Source organism: Ictidomys tridecemlineatus, chromosome X, assembly GCF_052094955.1.
Source record: "Ictidomys tridecemlineatus isolate mIctTri1 chromosome X, mIctTri1.hap1, whole genome shotgun sequence".
NCBI classification, from domain to species: domain Eukaryota; kingdom Metazoa; phylum Chordata; class Mammalia; order Rodentia; family Sciuridae; genus Ictidomys; species Ictidomys tridecemlineatus.
Window position 1 is genome coordinate 34,111,672 of NC_135493.1, and position 17,117 is coordinate 34,128,788.

A 17,117-nucleotide genomic window follows, 5' to 3' on the forward strand; every position below is an offset into this window, starting at 1 on the left:
ATCTCATTTGTTTATATATTATGATTATGTATATAGTAGGGTTATTAAAGTAAGAGTTTCAATTTTCACTGCTTTTACTCTGAAATGTTCTAGCACCTTATACCTTTGATACTTGTTTCCCTCTGAAAGAACACATAGTTAACACTTGAATATGAACATCACTTTTACACACTACACTCACTTTGGGTGCTTCCAGATTAGTTTTTTTTTTATTAATATGTAAGAAGGTACATGAAACAAAGACATCATCACCAAGGACTTACTGCCTATTTTTGATTGAAATATTATTTAACTATAGAATGTTATAAAGAGTTCCAGACAAGTAAATAACATGGATGATTTATTATTATTATTTTTTTATTTTAAGTGGGAAAAGTACTAAACTCAGGACCAAGAGATCTGTTTGCCAGATCTCCTCCGCATAGCTCTGCTAGCTTGGAACAGACACCCCACTCTTCCCTATCTTACTTTCTTCAGCTGTAAAAGAAGCCTGAGTCCTGACTGTGCCTAATGTTATGAAAGACAATAAAACTGTTAGAAAGACTAAATAGTGGGAACAAACAAAGGAGAGGCGAAACACATACAGGATTGATTTATTTCTTTTTGATGCTAAAATCTTACCTTTTGACCAAAAGATGATTTGGTGGTTAGTTTTTGAAAAATCAGAGGAATATATCACCTGTTGCAACTTGGAGGAGCTGAGAGGGGATGGGTAGCTTGTTCCTCCTGATGTATTTTTCAGGGTTTTCAAGAAATTCATTAGGAGGTGGCTCCTGGCTATGGAAGCAGAAGGCACCAACCAAAGACATTCTATGTGCTTCCTTAGCTGTATGATGGCAAGTGTTACTGCTTGCATTCTATTGATAAGAAAATTGAGAGTTAGAAAGCCGAAGTGTCTTGCCCAGATCTATGTGGCTCTCTCCATCATTCCATGCAGCTTCTACAGTCACTCTGAGGTAATCATGAGAAGATAAGCTCTGTGGAATTATGTTTCAAATCTGTGTGTGGGTTCAAGATTTATGCTGGAGAGAAGGCTTGGTCCTTGTCCCCATGCCAATCCACAGAAAAAGGAAAAAGAAGTTTTATTGCTTTGCTAGCAAAGGAGAAACAAGTTTTATTGCTTTGCTAGCAAAGAAGAAACAACAGGGGACTCCTGTTTCAGAGGCTGGGATTCAGCCCATCCTGGAAATAGCTTTTTTAAAAAGCTATTCAAGGGCTACATTCCAGGTGTGCCTGGCAGGGGGTCCCAGCTGTGCCTGGATGGTGTTTTAGGATTCACTTGTGGTGGAGGACAGATAAGGTAATCTTGTTCCCCGCCCCCAGGTTAGGGAGGGGGAAAGGGAGGAGAGAAAAAGAAAAACAGGTCCCTTTAAAATAAGCAGCAAGGGCTGTATTCAAAAGTGGACCTCTGTTAAAAAATTAAGAGTTGAATGGTACATAGTGAGCAAAATATATGATCCCTGAACTCATGGAGTATAGTCTATTGGAGCAGAACCTAATCAGATAATCTCATGGTAAGTCTCTAAAGGGAAGGTAGTCAGTGCTTTGAAAGCATGTGACAAGGCCTCACTACACAGGTGGCAGCTCATCTGAGGTCTGAAGAATGAGTCACTGTTAATCAAGTCATCCTTCTACATGTCCCTACTCAGATTCTTCTTTTTTTGTTGTTTTGTGCTGGTGGTGGGGTGTCTTTTGGCAGTGCTGGGGAATTGAACCTAGGGCCTTGTTGACACTGAGCCACATGCCCAGCCCCCTCTGTTTTCTTTTTAAGCCGCCTACTTGCGCTCCCATTTATTCTCAGGAAGTGGGCTCATCACCTATTTTGCATAGAAAATAAAAGCCACCAGGTGTGCCTGAACCTTTTGTTCTTCCACCATGTGTTTTACAAATACCTCGATTTGCACCTTCACCCATGTTTTTGTCCTATCTCAGAGGACACCAGTCCAAGTTTAATCTCTGTTTCTGAACCCATGCCCTCTTCTGGTTTTCTCAAGTATCTTTTTCATAATTACTCCCTTACTCTTCAAAATATTGTACCTCTTCCTCTGAGTTCTTTTCTCAGCAAAGAAAGAGGGGGGAGAGAGACAGACACCTTTTCTTGACCTTGACTGTACAACAAACTCCTTTACAACCCATAACCAAGGTTCTATAGAAAAAGAGTCCAAGGAACCTCACAGAAGAAATATGAATGGTCAACAAATATATGAAAAAATGCTCAACATCACTAGCAATTAGAGCAATGCAAATTAAAACTACACTGAGATTTCATCTCACTCTAGTCAGAATGGCAGAATTCTTTATTAAGAATACAAGTAGCAATAAGTGTTGGTGAGGATGTGGGGGGAAAGGTACAATCATATATTGCTGGTGGGACTGCAAATTGGTACAACCACTCCTTAGAAAACTTGTAATGGAACCATCATTTGACCCAGTTATTCCACTCCTCAGCATAAACTTAAAGGACTTAAAATCAGCACACTATAGTGACACAGCCAATCAATGTTCAGAGCAGCTCAATTCACCGTAGTTAAGTTATGGAAGCAATGGAGGTGCTTTTCAATAGATGAACGGATAAAGAAAATGTGGTACCTATACACATGGAATTTTACTCAGCCATAAAGAAGAATGAGAATATGACATTTGCCCGTAAATAGATGGAACTGGAGATTATCATGCTATGTGTGAAATAAGTCAATCCCAAAAGAAACCAAAGGTCGAATGTTCTCTCTGATATGTGGATGATAACATACAATAGATGTGTTGCAGGGTGAGAAGTGAAGATTCACTGCATTGAATAGGGGGAATGGAAATAGGAATGACAGTAGAATGAATTGGACATAACTTTCCTATGTTCATATATGAATACACAACCAGTGAAACTCCACATCAGGCACAACCACAAGAATGAGAAGTTAGATTCTATATGTATGATGTGTCAAAATAGATTCTACTGTCATGTATATCTAAAAAGAACAAATAAAAAAAGGGGTCCATGGGGCTGGGGATGTGGTTCAGTGGTAGAGCACTTGCCTGGTATGCATGAGACCCTGGGTTTGATGCCAGTGCTGCCAAAGGAACAGAAAACTGGTCTATAATACAACCAACCGCCTTTACTGAGGCCACCAATTACTTCTTATTTCAAAGGCAACAGACACATTTCAATTTTTGTCTTACTTTCCCCCAGGCACTCTCTCCACTGTTTCACATTGCCAAGTACTCAGCTTTTTAAAAAATTTTCTAAAAATTTTTTCATAGTTGTAGATGGACAGAATGGCTTTATTTTATTTATTTATTTATTTTGATGTGGGGCTGAGGATCAAACCCAGGGCCTCATGCATGCTAGGCAAGTGCTCTACCACTGAGCCACAACCCCAGTCCAGTATTCAGCTTTTTAATATTCTCTCCTTGAAATCTTTTGCTGTATTAGTCTTCATGATACCAGCCTGTCCTGCGTTTCTGCTTTTCTGGTCACTAGTTTCATTCCTGAGTCAATTCAACTGCCCAAACATCTCTGCAGTTCTCCAGTTGTCTTCTCCATTTTTTAAATTGATCACTAAGGCCTGTTTTACCTTCTTACAATGTATATGTACTTCTTATTTATTTACTTTTGATGGTACAGAAGACTGAGTCTAGGGGAGCTCTACCATTGAGCTACATCTCCAGCCATTTTTATTTTTTTTTTTGAGAGAAGGCCTTGCCAAATTGTTGAGGCTAGCCTCAAACGTGCAATCCTCCTGGCTCAGAACTTGCTATCCTCTGCCTCAACCTCCTAAGTTGCTAGATTATGGGTGTAGTCCACTGCTCCCCACTGTGTTCCATCTTTTTTAAAAAGCATTATTGTTATCATAGTATGGGCCTTCATCTTCTCTATCCTGAACTGTTGAAAAAGCCTCCAAAGTTGTTTCTCTCTTTTTGCCCCTCTCAGATCTGTTCTCCTAAGGGTGGCAAAAGCCATATTCCTAAAATTTGCATGTTTTAAACTGAGCTAATAGACATAATCCTCAGGTTTAAAACACCTTCAGTATCTATTTATTTTGTATTTTCTTTTATAAATTTTTTTGGTTGTCGATTGACCTTTGTTTTATTTGTTTGTTTATTTATTTATATGTGGTGCTGAGGATCAAACCCAGTGCCTCACACATGCAAGGCAAGCACTCTGCCACTGAGCCACAACCCCAGCCCTTCAGTACCTTTTTATAACCCTTGTGATAAAGTCCAAAATCTTTTAACGTGGCTCAGAAAGCATTCCTTCCTATGTACATCTCACACTGTGGCCAAGACAAATGACTTGTAGATCCCTGAATGAGTTAAGCTTTATCAGTTCTCTGTATTTGCTCAGTTAATTCTCACTGAGGAAAAAGCCTTCCCTCATCACCTTCTTTGACAAATACCACGTCCTCATCTTTGAGATAGCATAGGTCCTGCTTTTCATAAGGACTCTTACGTGACCACAACGCCCAAGACCCAAGAGTACCTGTCCTCTGTGCTTCTAATTGCTTGCCTCCTTCCTGGAATTTAACCACATCTTATAATTGACATTAGTGTCAATGTAGTCCACAACTTGGGTCTGGCAGAAATTCCTCCACACAATGTTCTTTAAACTATCTTCTATTCAATGTTCTTCCAGGAAAAGTAAGATATACAATTTTAGTCAACATTGGAGCAGCCCCAATATTTGTTGAGTTATACAAATATTTGAGGCCTTAGGCAACCCCAAAATACCAAGGAGTCCCTTTTGGTTTTGATCATTAATCTTCTGTCAACTTCCTAATTTACTCTTTGATATGCCATTTTGTCTTAACCTTTCATATTTGCGGCTCCTCTTCCTGTGCTATGCTTGGGGGCACTGGATCATTACTAAGATGGGGTTCCCTGTGGCTAGGGCGCAGAACATCCACTGAGCTTTTGAAGCCTTTGAACTTCCTCTCCCGTCCTCTCCCTTTCCTATGTTCATATGTGAATACATGACCAGTGTAACTCCACATCATGCTCAAACACAAGAATAGGAAGTTACACTTCATGTATATATGGCGTGTTAAAATACATTCTACTGTCATGTATAACTAAAAAGAACAAATAAAAGAAGTGGGGAGATCCATTTGATTCAGTGGTAGAGTACTTGCCTGGCATGCATGAGACCCTGGGTTTGATCCCTAGTGCTGTCAAAGGAACAGAAAACTGGTCTACACATATAACCGCCTTAACTGGGGTCACCAATTACTTCTTATTTTCAAATGCAACAGACACATGTCAACTTTTGTCTTATAAACTCTTATCTTGGGTCATCAAACGTTGAGCTTTTCCCTATTTTCCCTGTCACCTCTAACCTTACCAGACCCCTGAATTCTTTTTGTCTGAAGTATGTGTCCCTTCCTTTCCTTTCAGTACTCTAGAAGGAATTTTATCTGTTCTCTTGAGACACTCACTGACATTCCTAAGCATCATCTCTCCCATGAGCCTGAGTTTGTGAATTTTTGTTTTTGGTCCTGGCAACAGGGGAGAAGGGATCCCATTATGTAAGGAATAATAAAATGGCTCAGCAATCTTTTTGAAATGAGGAGAAAAAGAGAAAAAACTTAGAGCAAAACACAAAACTTAGCTCAAAATGTTTCCTTATACTTGTTTTTTGAGATTGTCCTCTTTACTAAGTGGTGAGTACCTTTTATTGTATTTATTTATTTGGTACTAGAAATTGAACCCAGGGTAGCTTCACTTCTGAGCCATATCCCCAGCCCTTTTTATTTTGAGACAGGGTCTCACTAAATTGCTTAAGGTCTCACTAAGTTGCTGATGCTGGCCTCAAACTCGTGATCCTCCTACCTCAGACTCCCAAGCAGCTGGGATTACAGGTATGCACTATTGTACCGATTGATGATTGATGAATGCCTTTTAAAATATTGGTTTAATTCCCTAATATTTCAGTAAAGGGTACAGAGGAGACTTACACAATCCAGTCTGGAGGAGCTAGCACAGAGAATATGTAGAAGGAAACACCACCTGAACAAAATCTCAATGACCAGAAGTGATCTCAATGATTAGGCTGTGTAAAGCTTTGATTGGTATCAAGGCTTAGGACTTAAACAGGGTCCCACTTTTCAAGACTTATAAGGAAGAGATGAGTAAGAAAGTGTTAGTGGGTACAGAGAGTGGGAAGCATTGAGTGCCATACAAAAGGGTTTGCATGATATTTTATAAGAGATAATACAGCATGGAGGTTAAAGTCACAGAGTCTTAAAAGACACCATTTGGCTTTGAATCTTGGCTTGCTCATTTGTAGTCTCTCTGTGCTTCAGTGACTTATAGATAAAATGTGATACCAGTATGTCTCTCTCTCTCTCTCTCTCTCTCTCTATATATATATATATATATATATATATATATATATATAGAGAGAGAGAGAGAGAGAGAGAGAGAGAGAGAAAAGATTAAGTGATTTAATACCATGGGGTGTTAGAGAGTCACTGGCATTCTTTGAGCACATTTAATTGTGAGTTGTCATTATAAATTATTCTCTAGAGGAATGGGAAGCCAGTGACTACATTTGGACATATTTGAGTTTTTAAAGGTTATGCCAGCTACAGTGGAGAAAATGGTTGGGCCCTGTTTATGGTAAGGTGGAAAATGCATCTGGAGGTTATTGTAGTTAATCCATCAAGAGATGTTGGTGAGTGGAGCACAGTGTAATCTCAGAGACCCTGGAGGCTGAGGCAGGAGAATCACAAGTTGAAAGCCAGCCTCAGCAAGTTAGTGAGACCCTAAACAACTTAGTGAGATACTGTCTCAAAATGAAAAAGCAAAAGGGTTGAGGATGTGGCTCAGTGGTTAAGTGCACCTGGGTTCAATCCCTGATACCCACCCACCTAACCCCCCCCCCCAAAAAAGAGGAAGAGATGGTGATGGCTAGGATAAAAGTAGTGGCAGTAAAGATGGAATGCTTAATCAAAAGGAATGGATGTTAGTCTAATAACTACAAGATTTAATAAATAATTGTCAACTCTACTATGAAGGAAAGTTTCCTGGTGGCAATATATTATAATGTTTAAAAACACAGGCTAGGGGCTGGGATTGTGGCTCAGCGGTAGAGCACTCGCCTAGCATGGGTGGGACCCGGGTTCGATCCTCATCCTCAGCACCACATAAAATTAAAGGCATTGTGTTGTGTCCATCTACACCTAAAAAATAAATTAAAAAAAAAAAAAAAAAACCACACAGGCTATAGAATCAGACTGTGTTTGAATCCTGTTTTTTTCCTTTCACTACTTTTGTCATCTTGGGCCAGTTATTTGTCTGTGTCTCAGTTTCTTGTGTAAAATGGAGATAATAACTTGAGTAGGTGTTAACTGTTCCAAGGGGAACAACAAGAGATAAGAATACTCCAAGTAGATGAAGAACAACATGTACATGAGCCCTGTGGTCAGAGTACAGAACAGAAACAGGAAAGCTTCTAAAAAGCAGCTGAAGAATAGGTGCTATAATATTTATAGCCTTCAGGATCAAGCCAAGGATTTTGATCTTTATCCTATGATAAGGAAGCCATAATCGATTTTTACCATGGAAATTGCATAATTAGATTTGCACTTTAAACACTAAGATATACACTCTGCCTGCAGCATGGAAATAGATGAAGTGGGGTTGGAGTAAATTCAAGGAGATGTATTAAGATGCTGTTGTAGGGGGCTGGGGTTGTGGCTCAGCAGTAGAGCGCTAGCCTAACATGTGCGAGACGCTGGGTTCAATCCTCAGCGCCACATAAAAATAAATTTAAAAAAAAAAAGCTACTGTAGGGCTGGGGCTGTAGCTCAGTGGAGGAGTGCTTGCCTAGCATGTGTGAGACACTGGGTTTCATCCTTAGCACCACGTAAAAATAAATAAATAAAATAAAAGCATGCTGTTCATCTACACCTACAAAAAACATTTTTTTTTTTTTTTTAGAATTTTTTTTTTTTTTTTTAATATTTATTTTTTAGTTCTCGGCGGACACAACATCTTTGTTGGTATGTGGTGCTGAGGATCGAACCCGGGCCGCACGCATGGCAGGCGAGCGCGCTACAGCTTGAGCCACATCCCCAGCCCTTTTTTTTTGTTTTTAAAAAGAAGCTATTTATAATAGTCCAGGCAATTATGAAATGATGGTGGAGACTCGGGTTAGAATTGAGGAGAAACTGGACATACGTAGTTTCAAGGGATATTTGACAAATGGACAGGACTTTATTATGGATCAAATATGAAGGATGTAGATGTCGAGGGAGACTCTGGCTTTTGGCTTATATTGGTGCATGGATGCTGCAAGAGCACTTATTTTCAGATGGAAGGTCATAATTTAAAAAAAAAATTGTTCTTATTAGTTATACATGATAGTAGAATGTATTTGGACATATTATATATATATGGTGTGTAACTTCTCATTCTTCTGGTTGTATATGATATAGGATTATATTGGTCATGTAATCATATGCTGGTGGGACTGCAAATTGGTGCAATCACTCTGGTACTATCATAGGATAGTAATGTCCTATTCATTCTACTGTCTTTCCTATTCCCATCTCCCCTCTCTTCCCTTTATTCCCCTTTGTCAAATCCAAAGTAGTTCTATTCTTCCTTACCCACTCCCTTATTGTGAGTTGGCATCTGCATAACAAAGAAAACATTTGGCCTTTGATTTGGGGGGGATTGGTTTATTTCACTTAGCATGATAGTCTCTAGTTCCACCTGTTTACCACAAATGCCATAATTTCATTCTTTTTACGGCTGAGTAATATTCCATTGTGTATATATACCACATTTTCTTTATCCATTCATCTGTCAAAGGGTACCTAGGTTGGTTCCATAGTTTAGCTATTGTGAATTGAGCTGCTATGAACATTGATGTGGCTATATCACTGTAATATGCTGATTTAAAGTCCTTTGGGTGTAAAATTAGGAGTGGGATAACTGGGTCAATTGGTGGTTGCATCCCAAGTTTTCTAAGGAATCTCCATACTGCTTTCCAGAGTGATTGCACCAATTTGCAGTCCCACCAGCAATATATGAGTGTACCTTTTCCCCCACATCCTCACCAACATTTATTGTTATTTATATTCTTAACAGTTTCCATTCTGACTGGAGTAAGATGAAATTTCAATATAGCTTTAATTTGCATTTCTCTAATTGCTAGATATGTTGAATATTTTTATATGCTTGTTGACCATTCTTGTTTCTTCTTCTGTGAAGTATCTAGTTCCTTTGCAGATTTGATTGGGTTGTTTACTTTTTTTGTATTAAGTTTTTTGACTTCTTTATATATTGTATAGATTAATGCTCTATCCGAGGTGCAGGTGGCAAAGATTTCTCCTATTCTGTAGGCTCTCTCTTCACATTCTTGATTATTTACTTTGCTGTGAAGAAGCTTTTAAGTTTGATTCCATCACATTTGTTGATTCTTGATTTTACTTCTTGCGCTTTAGGAGTCTTGTTAAGGAAGTCAGGTCTTAAGCCAACATAGGGAAGATTTGGGCCTACTTTTTTTTCTATTAGGCATAGGGTCTCTGGTCTAATTCCTAGGTCCTTGATCTACTTTGAGTTGAGTTTTGTGCAGGGTCAGAGTTAGAGGTTTCATTTCATTTTGCTACATACAGATTCCAGTTTTCCCAGCACCATTTGTTGAAGAGGCTATCTTTTATCCAATGTATGTTTTTGGTGTCTTTGTCTAGTATGAGATAACTGTATTTATGTGGATTGGTCTCTGTGTCTTCTATTCTGTAGAAGGTCATGATTTTTGTATTTGGCATTTTGCATTTGAGGTATGATTGAGATTTCCAATTAAAATGTTGAGAAAACAAAGGAATATATAAGTCTGGCACTGAGGATAGTAGTTCAGGTGAGAGACAAACATTGGAAAGTCATTGGCACACAGATGATAGTGTAAACTATAGGATGGATAAAATCACCTAGGGAGAATGTAGAATCAGAAGAGATGAACATCTTGGACCAAACTTCAGAAGAGTCTGTAATTCATTATTAGGTAAGTAAAGAATGAGTCCGAAAATTAAATGAAAAGAACGGCCAGAGAGGTAGAAGGAAAACAAAGGGAAGAGTGTTTCAAGAAGGGTAATAGAAAATAGGTGGGTGCTGTGAGAGATTACACAAGATTGGAATGGAAAATCTGATTGGATTCATCACTGTGGAGGTCATTAGTTATACTGGTGAGAACTGTTTCACGAGAGTCATGGATTCTGCTTAGATGAGGGAATGGAGTGATGAAGAACAAGAGGGAAGCTTTAATAAAAATAGCAAGGACAACTCTTTCTGGAAATTTGGCTCTCAAGAAGATGGGAGCACTGGGACAATAGTTGAAGGTAAATATGTGGGTAAGATAGCTTGTTTTTATTTTTAAGATTGGGGAGAAATGAGCACGTTTCAATGTTAAGGGGAGGTCTCTTGAGATATGTATATTCATACATGCATTTTATGTATGTTGAAAATACAGAAAAGAAGAAGAAAAACAGTGTAAGATCCCTGCAAATGTGACCAGGGTTAGAATTCAAAATACATATGAGGATATAGATAATAGAAAATATACCTCCTTTATTATAGCAAGAGGGAAGAAAGAGTGGATGTGGGAAGTTTCTTGCTTTAAATCAGAAAGATGAGGGAATTTCCATCTATTAATTTCAGTTTGTTTTTAAAATGAGAGGCAAGGTCATGCACTGAGTTGGGGGAGAAGGAATGAGAAGTTAAAAGAGGGGGAGAGGTTTGCCATTTTCAGGAATGGGATGAATTTCCAGTCTCAACAACTTAGTGAGGCTCTAAGCAACTTAACGAGACCCTGTCTCAAAATAAAAAAGGTCTGAGGATGTGGTTCAGTGGTTAATCGCCCCTGGGTTCAATCCCTGGTACCACCCCCCCCCCGCCAAAAAAAGTATGAAAAGTATATGAATTTAAGTAGAGCTATGTAATAGGGCTTTTGAGTAGTACTGTAGGCTTATTTAAAATGGAATGTTATGAATTTAGCACAGAATTAATGTCTTGTGATATTTCTTTTTCTTTTATTTCTGGTGGTGCTGGGGACTGAATCCCAAGCCTTGTGCATGCTAGGCAAGCACTCTACCAACTGAGACATATCCCTAGCCCTTGTGATAATTCTTTTACGAGCAATCACCTGGTGAGGTACTGGCATAAAGAAAGTCTAAGAGATTCATGCAGGGTGGGGATATTTTTTTAGGAAATTATGATATAAAACAGGCAGAAGAGCTGGGTGTGATGGTGCATGCCTACAAACCCAGCAATTCTGGAGGCTGAGGCAGGAGGATTGCAAGTTCGAGGCCAGCCTCAGCAACTTATCGAGGTGCTATGTAACTTTGGGAGACCCTGTCTCAAACTAAAACATAAAAAGGGCTGGGAATGTGCCTCAGTGCTTAAGCATCCCTGAGTTCAATTCCCTGTACCAAAATACAAAACAAAACAAAACAAAAATAGGCAAAGAGGCAAATTCAGTAATGTAGTTTGGGTTGAATAGAGAAGGGAAGAAGGCAAAATCTGGTCGATGGATTTTAAAAACAAGAGACAAGTCTGTGAATTGAAAGTTTCGCAAAACAGGAAGATGTTCATAATGGCAGTATTTGCAAAACAGAAGCCAGGAGGAAAGGAAGTTGTGGGAACATCATTTACCTTCCTTGGCTCTGTGTCTGCATCTGCAGATAAGCCATGGCAATAGATGATGAAGGCCAAGTACATGTTTGGATTTGTAAATTTGTATATATATATATATCATTATCTTTGGGTGGTAAGTATCAAGAAAACTAGTGGGAGTAAAATTGTGGAGTATGGGTCACTGTGGCACACACCTGCAATCCCAGTAGCTTGGGAGGCTGAGGCAGGAGGATCATGAGTTCAAAGCCAGCCTCAGCAACTTAGTGAGGCTCTGTCTCTAAATAAAATACAAAAAAAGATTGAGGATGTGGCTCAGTGGGTAAGTTCCCCTGAGTTCGATCTCTGGGACCAAAAAGGAAAAAAAAAAAAAAGAGTGGAGTGGTTCTAGATGGTAGGAGGTACTAGTCATTCTGAGAACCCTGTGGATACTCAGTCAAAGGGAGCCAAAGCCCTGCTTTATAGCTGTGATACTACAAACACTTCTCTTCTCCCTTGGCATGATTATCTTGTTCATCCAGCAGAGGTCAAACTAATTCTGGAAGCTTCTTTAGCACTTTTGGAAGAACAGTGTTCACTGTTGACACAATTAGCATTGATTTAGTGCAAGAAAACTTGAACTCCAGGGCATTCTGATAATAACCAAAACATGTGGAGTGAGCTGTCAACCACTGGAAAAGGTGGATACAGCATAGGATTCAAACTGTTTCAGTACAATATCACAATGTCATTCAGAAAACTGTGGCAATAGCTGTTGAAGGAGGAAGTGCTGCGACGCTGGTGAGCAGCTCATAGTAGCAGAACCACCAGAAGGTTCTCCAGGACGAAGATACCCCCCCCCCTTTTTTTTAACAACAGTAAGCACTTTAAAGGCCTCAGAGGAGGATATTGAAGTGATATGACATTGTATTTTGTCCCCTTGGCCTTTTGTGGTTATAATATTTACAAATAGGGTGGTTCGATATGTTTTATTTCCCAGGTACTTGGTCAGAGCTTTAGCCAAGGAGATGCTGTAGAGGCTATTAATGTGACCTTGTGCAGATAGGAGCTTTAGACTCAAAGATTATGTAGATGCTGGGGGGGAGGGGGTGCTGAGGCAGAAGGACTGCAAGTTCAAAGTCAGCCTCAGCAATTTAGCGAGGCCCTAAGCAACTTAGCAAGACCTTGTCTCTAAATAAAATATAAGAAGGGCTGGGGATGTGGCTCAGTGGTTAATCACCCCTGGGCTTAATCCCTGGTACCAAAAAGAGAGAGAGAGAGAGAGAGAAAAGATTATGTAGAAAAAGACAAGTTGGACCACAGAAGTGTATTCTTGTATTAGAAACTGGGGGGCAAAAGGATAAGAACTTTTAAAAGATTTTGGCACACAATGCTAAATACTCCTCCAATTAGTTTTAAGTGACAAGTTCTGTTTTGATGAGAGAGCAGGTTATTTTTTTCTCACTTAACTGCCTGGGGACACGCTGATCTAGGGCTGCATGAAGAGCTTGCAGTTTACTGCACGAGGTCAACAGGGGCCATGTGCTGCTCTGAACTTGTTGTTCTGCCATGCCTAGGGTGTTTCCCTCATCTGCTTGATCAAAGGTGGCTCAGTACCAAGACTACATTCTAACAAGTAGGATGGAGAAAAGGGGAAAATGGGAAGGGGAGAAAAGATCCATTCTCTAGACCAAACTCAAGAGATGAGTGATAACACTTTCATTTGTATATCTTAGGCTAGAACTTATTCATATGCCATGTGTATCCAAAAGGACACTCAGAAACCTGCTGATCATTTTATGTGGCTATATGCCCAGCTAAAACCTGGCAGTTCTATTACTACTGGAGGAGAGGAGAATAAATACCAGGGGGCAGCTAGTAATTTCGGTTATGCCATCTCCCAAAGTGATTGCATCAGTTTACATTTCTACCAGTCACCTGACAGCAGACACACACTTTATAATATCTTTTTTTCCGTTTGCCCTGCCAGAGAACAGTGGGTTTTGCCTGTTTTCCTATCTGCAGCATTGGATTCAAAATGCAAAGTTAGGAAATGCCTGAGAAACGAAGATCTGTACGAATGCCTGTGACCACATCGGCACTAATACAGTAAGCAAAGGTTAGGCCTAGATTATAAAAATAGACTCTGAGGCTCCATTTTGCTAAGACTCTAAAGTCACTTTAGGAAGCATTGTCTGACTAGACTCAAAAACAGCTATCAAAACCAGTGAGAAAAGAGCTGGGGCTGTAGCTCAGAGGTAGAGCAATTACCTTGCACATGTGAGGTGCTGGGTTCAATCCTCAGCACCACATAAAAATAAATAAATAAAGTTATTGTACCAACTGCAATTAATTTTTTTTTAAACAAAACCAGTGAGAAAGTGGGTTGACGTTTTAAGAAGTTATAAAGCATCAAGCCTCTCCAAGCAGGAAATCTATTTCTATGACAGATGATAAGTCTGCTGAAAAACAGTGAAGCTCTGCCCACATATGAATAGAAAAGAACTTTTTCATAAACACTTTAAGAAAGTAAGCTTATGAGCCTGGGCGTGGTGGCACACATCTGTAATCCCAACAGCTCTGGAGGCTGAGGCAGGAAGATCATGAGTTCAAAGCCAGCCTCAGTAAAAGTGAGGTGCTAAGCAACTCAGTGAGACCCTATCTCTAAATAAAATATGAAAAGGGCTGAGGATGTGGCTTGGTGGTCAAGTGCCCCTGAGTTCAATGTCCAGTACACCCTCACCCCCTGCAAAAAAAAAAAAAAAAAATGATGGGTTGAGTCTTCAAAGGATGTATGGAAAATATTGTTGGAAAACCAAGAAAAAAATGAAAAACATTTTGAGAAGAGAAATTGCCTTGGTATTTAAAAAAATAAGAACAGCTAGTAATCCAAAATATATTAATTTCTACATAGTAGAAAAGAGAAGAATAGGTTAATTTCTTAAGGAAAAGAGAGAGAAAATGCAAAAAGAAATTAGAAAGAAGAAAAGATGAGAAATAGGCCTGGAAAAAGAGGGGCAGAAAGGAGAAGCAAAGAGCAAGATACTGAAATCATGCTACTCTCCATGGTCTCCATTCCAAACAGCCTGCCTCTCTAAACCAAAATAAAAAAAATCTTGCCTGCAGAGAAGCACTTACTGAAACTCTTTAGGGGTATGTTCAGACATATTGTTTGATCCCTCAAACTTTTAAAAATACAATAAAGGTTATATGTTCCTATCCTACATTTTGAAATCAGAACTAGACCCAGAATTTCTCAGAATAGAGTTAAAGTTGTTTCTGATGACTTTTGCTGCAAAATACAAATTTAGGAAAAAAAAAAAAGAAGAAGTGAAACTTCATATTATAAGGAGAAAGGAATGGTAGAGTCTGGAGAAATGACAGGGTTTCAAAAGTAATATTTTGTTAGAAATGCAAGAAGTTGGAGATAGCTTTGCAAAACAATTTGAACAGATGGGAAGTATTTATTTAAATAATTATTGGTGAAAGTAAACTTTGGTAGTTTCTAATTTCCCCAGACAAATGCTTTCCTTGGCATGATACTCTTTTTATAAAGTACTCTGACATGTTTCCCTCAAATTAAAGAGGAATGGCAACAATCCAAGTATGGGCAGAATTGGGCCTTCGTGTGAAACATTGTCCATATAGACATATATATTTTGTGGTGCAGGGGATGAAACCCAGGTTCTTGTACCTGCAGGAAAATTGCTCTACCACTGAGCTACCTCCCCAGCATATCATTCCTTCATTAAAGAGGGAAGAACCCAGAGATTCTTTTTTTTCCCAAGCTACAGCTCCTTATGTCTCTTCATAGAAAATTTCTCAAGGGAGATAGAGTATGGTTTGGAAGCCTGCAAACCCGAATGCCCTCCCCTGGGAGACATTTTCATATGATGTGATTTTGGACTGAACTCTATTAATGACTGAGTTGGGATTATAGTAATGTGCCAGTATCTGTTGATTTATGTAATCTTTTTTTTTTTTTTTGCTATCTATCAGGGATTGAACTCAGGGGTACAATCATTTTGATGTAAGATATCTGTGTTCAAAAATTGGTGACTAATGCCTGTGATCCCAACAACTCAAGAGGCTGAGGCAGGAGGATGGCAAGTTTGAGGCCAGCCCCAGAAACTTAGCGAGATCCTAAGCAACTTAGCAAGACCCTGTTTAAAAACAAAACAAAACACAATTTAAAAGGCATGGGGAATGTATCTCAGCAGTGAAGCATCCCTGGGTTCAATCCCCGGTACTAAAAAACAAAAAAACAAAGATAGGGGTGAACTGTGATATTGTGATTTATAAGATTTTTATTTGTAAGTTTGACCTTTGTCCAGTTTCCTGGCACATAGCTCCTAAGACCCTTCGAATCTCTTGAACAATAAGTATCTATGTTAATGGTATGGCTACTGATGATTGGGGGCTTCTAATTAGCCTCAGGGTGGGGGCTATAGGAACCAAATTTGCTATAGAAATCAAATATATGTTTAGAAATTTGGAACTTCCAGCCTTTCTCCCACAATGCCCCACCTCCAGGGAGGGGAAAGAAGCTAAGATTGAGTCGATTACCAATGGCCAATGATTTAATCAACCTTGCCTTCTTATTAAAGCCTCCATAAAATCCAAAGGTCTGGGTTTAGGAGCTTCTGGATAGCTGAACAGACGTAACTGCCTGGAGAGGGCATGGAAACTCAGCTCTTCTTCTCACATGCCTCGCTCGCTTGTCTTTTCCATCTGGCTATTTGTTTGTATTCTTTGTAATATCATTTACATTAAATTAAGGAAAGTAAAGTGTTTCCCTGAGTTCTGTGAGCCATTCTAAAAAATGAATCAAACTCAAGGAGGGGATTGTGGCAACACTGATTTATAGCAGTTCTGTCCTACACAGGTCATTACCAGGGGCTTGTGATTGGCATGTAAAGTGGAGGGGCAGTCTTGGGGACTGAGCCCTCAACCTGTAGCATCTGATGCTATCTTCAGTGCTATCTTTAGGTTGGTAATGCCAAAGTTAATTAGATTCAAGATACCTAGCTGGTATCTGCTGGAGAACTGAGTGGTTCCCACACGTTTTGATGACCAGAGATGAAGTAATATGTATTGTACTGACTGTGTGGAAATAGGAAACATGTTTTGGCTTTTTTTTTCCTCTAATGGTTATGTATATTCACTCTCTTCAGTTTTTACCTCTTCATTCTTTTTTTTTTTTTTTTTTTTGGTGGAGTGGTCCTGGGGATTGAATTCAGGGACACTTGACCACAGAGCCACATCCCCAGTTCTATATTTTATTTAGAGACAGGGTCTCACTGAGCTGCTTAGTACCTTGCCTTTGCTGAAACTGGCTTTGAACTTGCGATCCTTCTTCATTAACCTCCTGAACCACTGGGATTACAGGCATGCGCCATGGTGCCCAACCTCCATTCTTGTTTTTAAATATATATATATTTACTTGTAGATGAATGTAATACATTTTATTCATTCATTCATTTATTCATTTATATGTGGTGCTGAGAATCTCA

General features: G+C 39.2%; 1 protein-coding gene across 2 annotated transcripts in view; it reads left to right on the top strand.

Annotated features, from left to right (window-relative positions):
* Positions 1-17,117, top strand: part of Il13ra2 (interleukin 13 receptor subunit alpha 2) — a 60,481-nt gene that overhangs the window by 17,787 nt on the left and 25,577 nt on the right. The gene's annotated exons all lie outside the window — the stretch shown is intronic.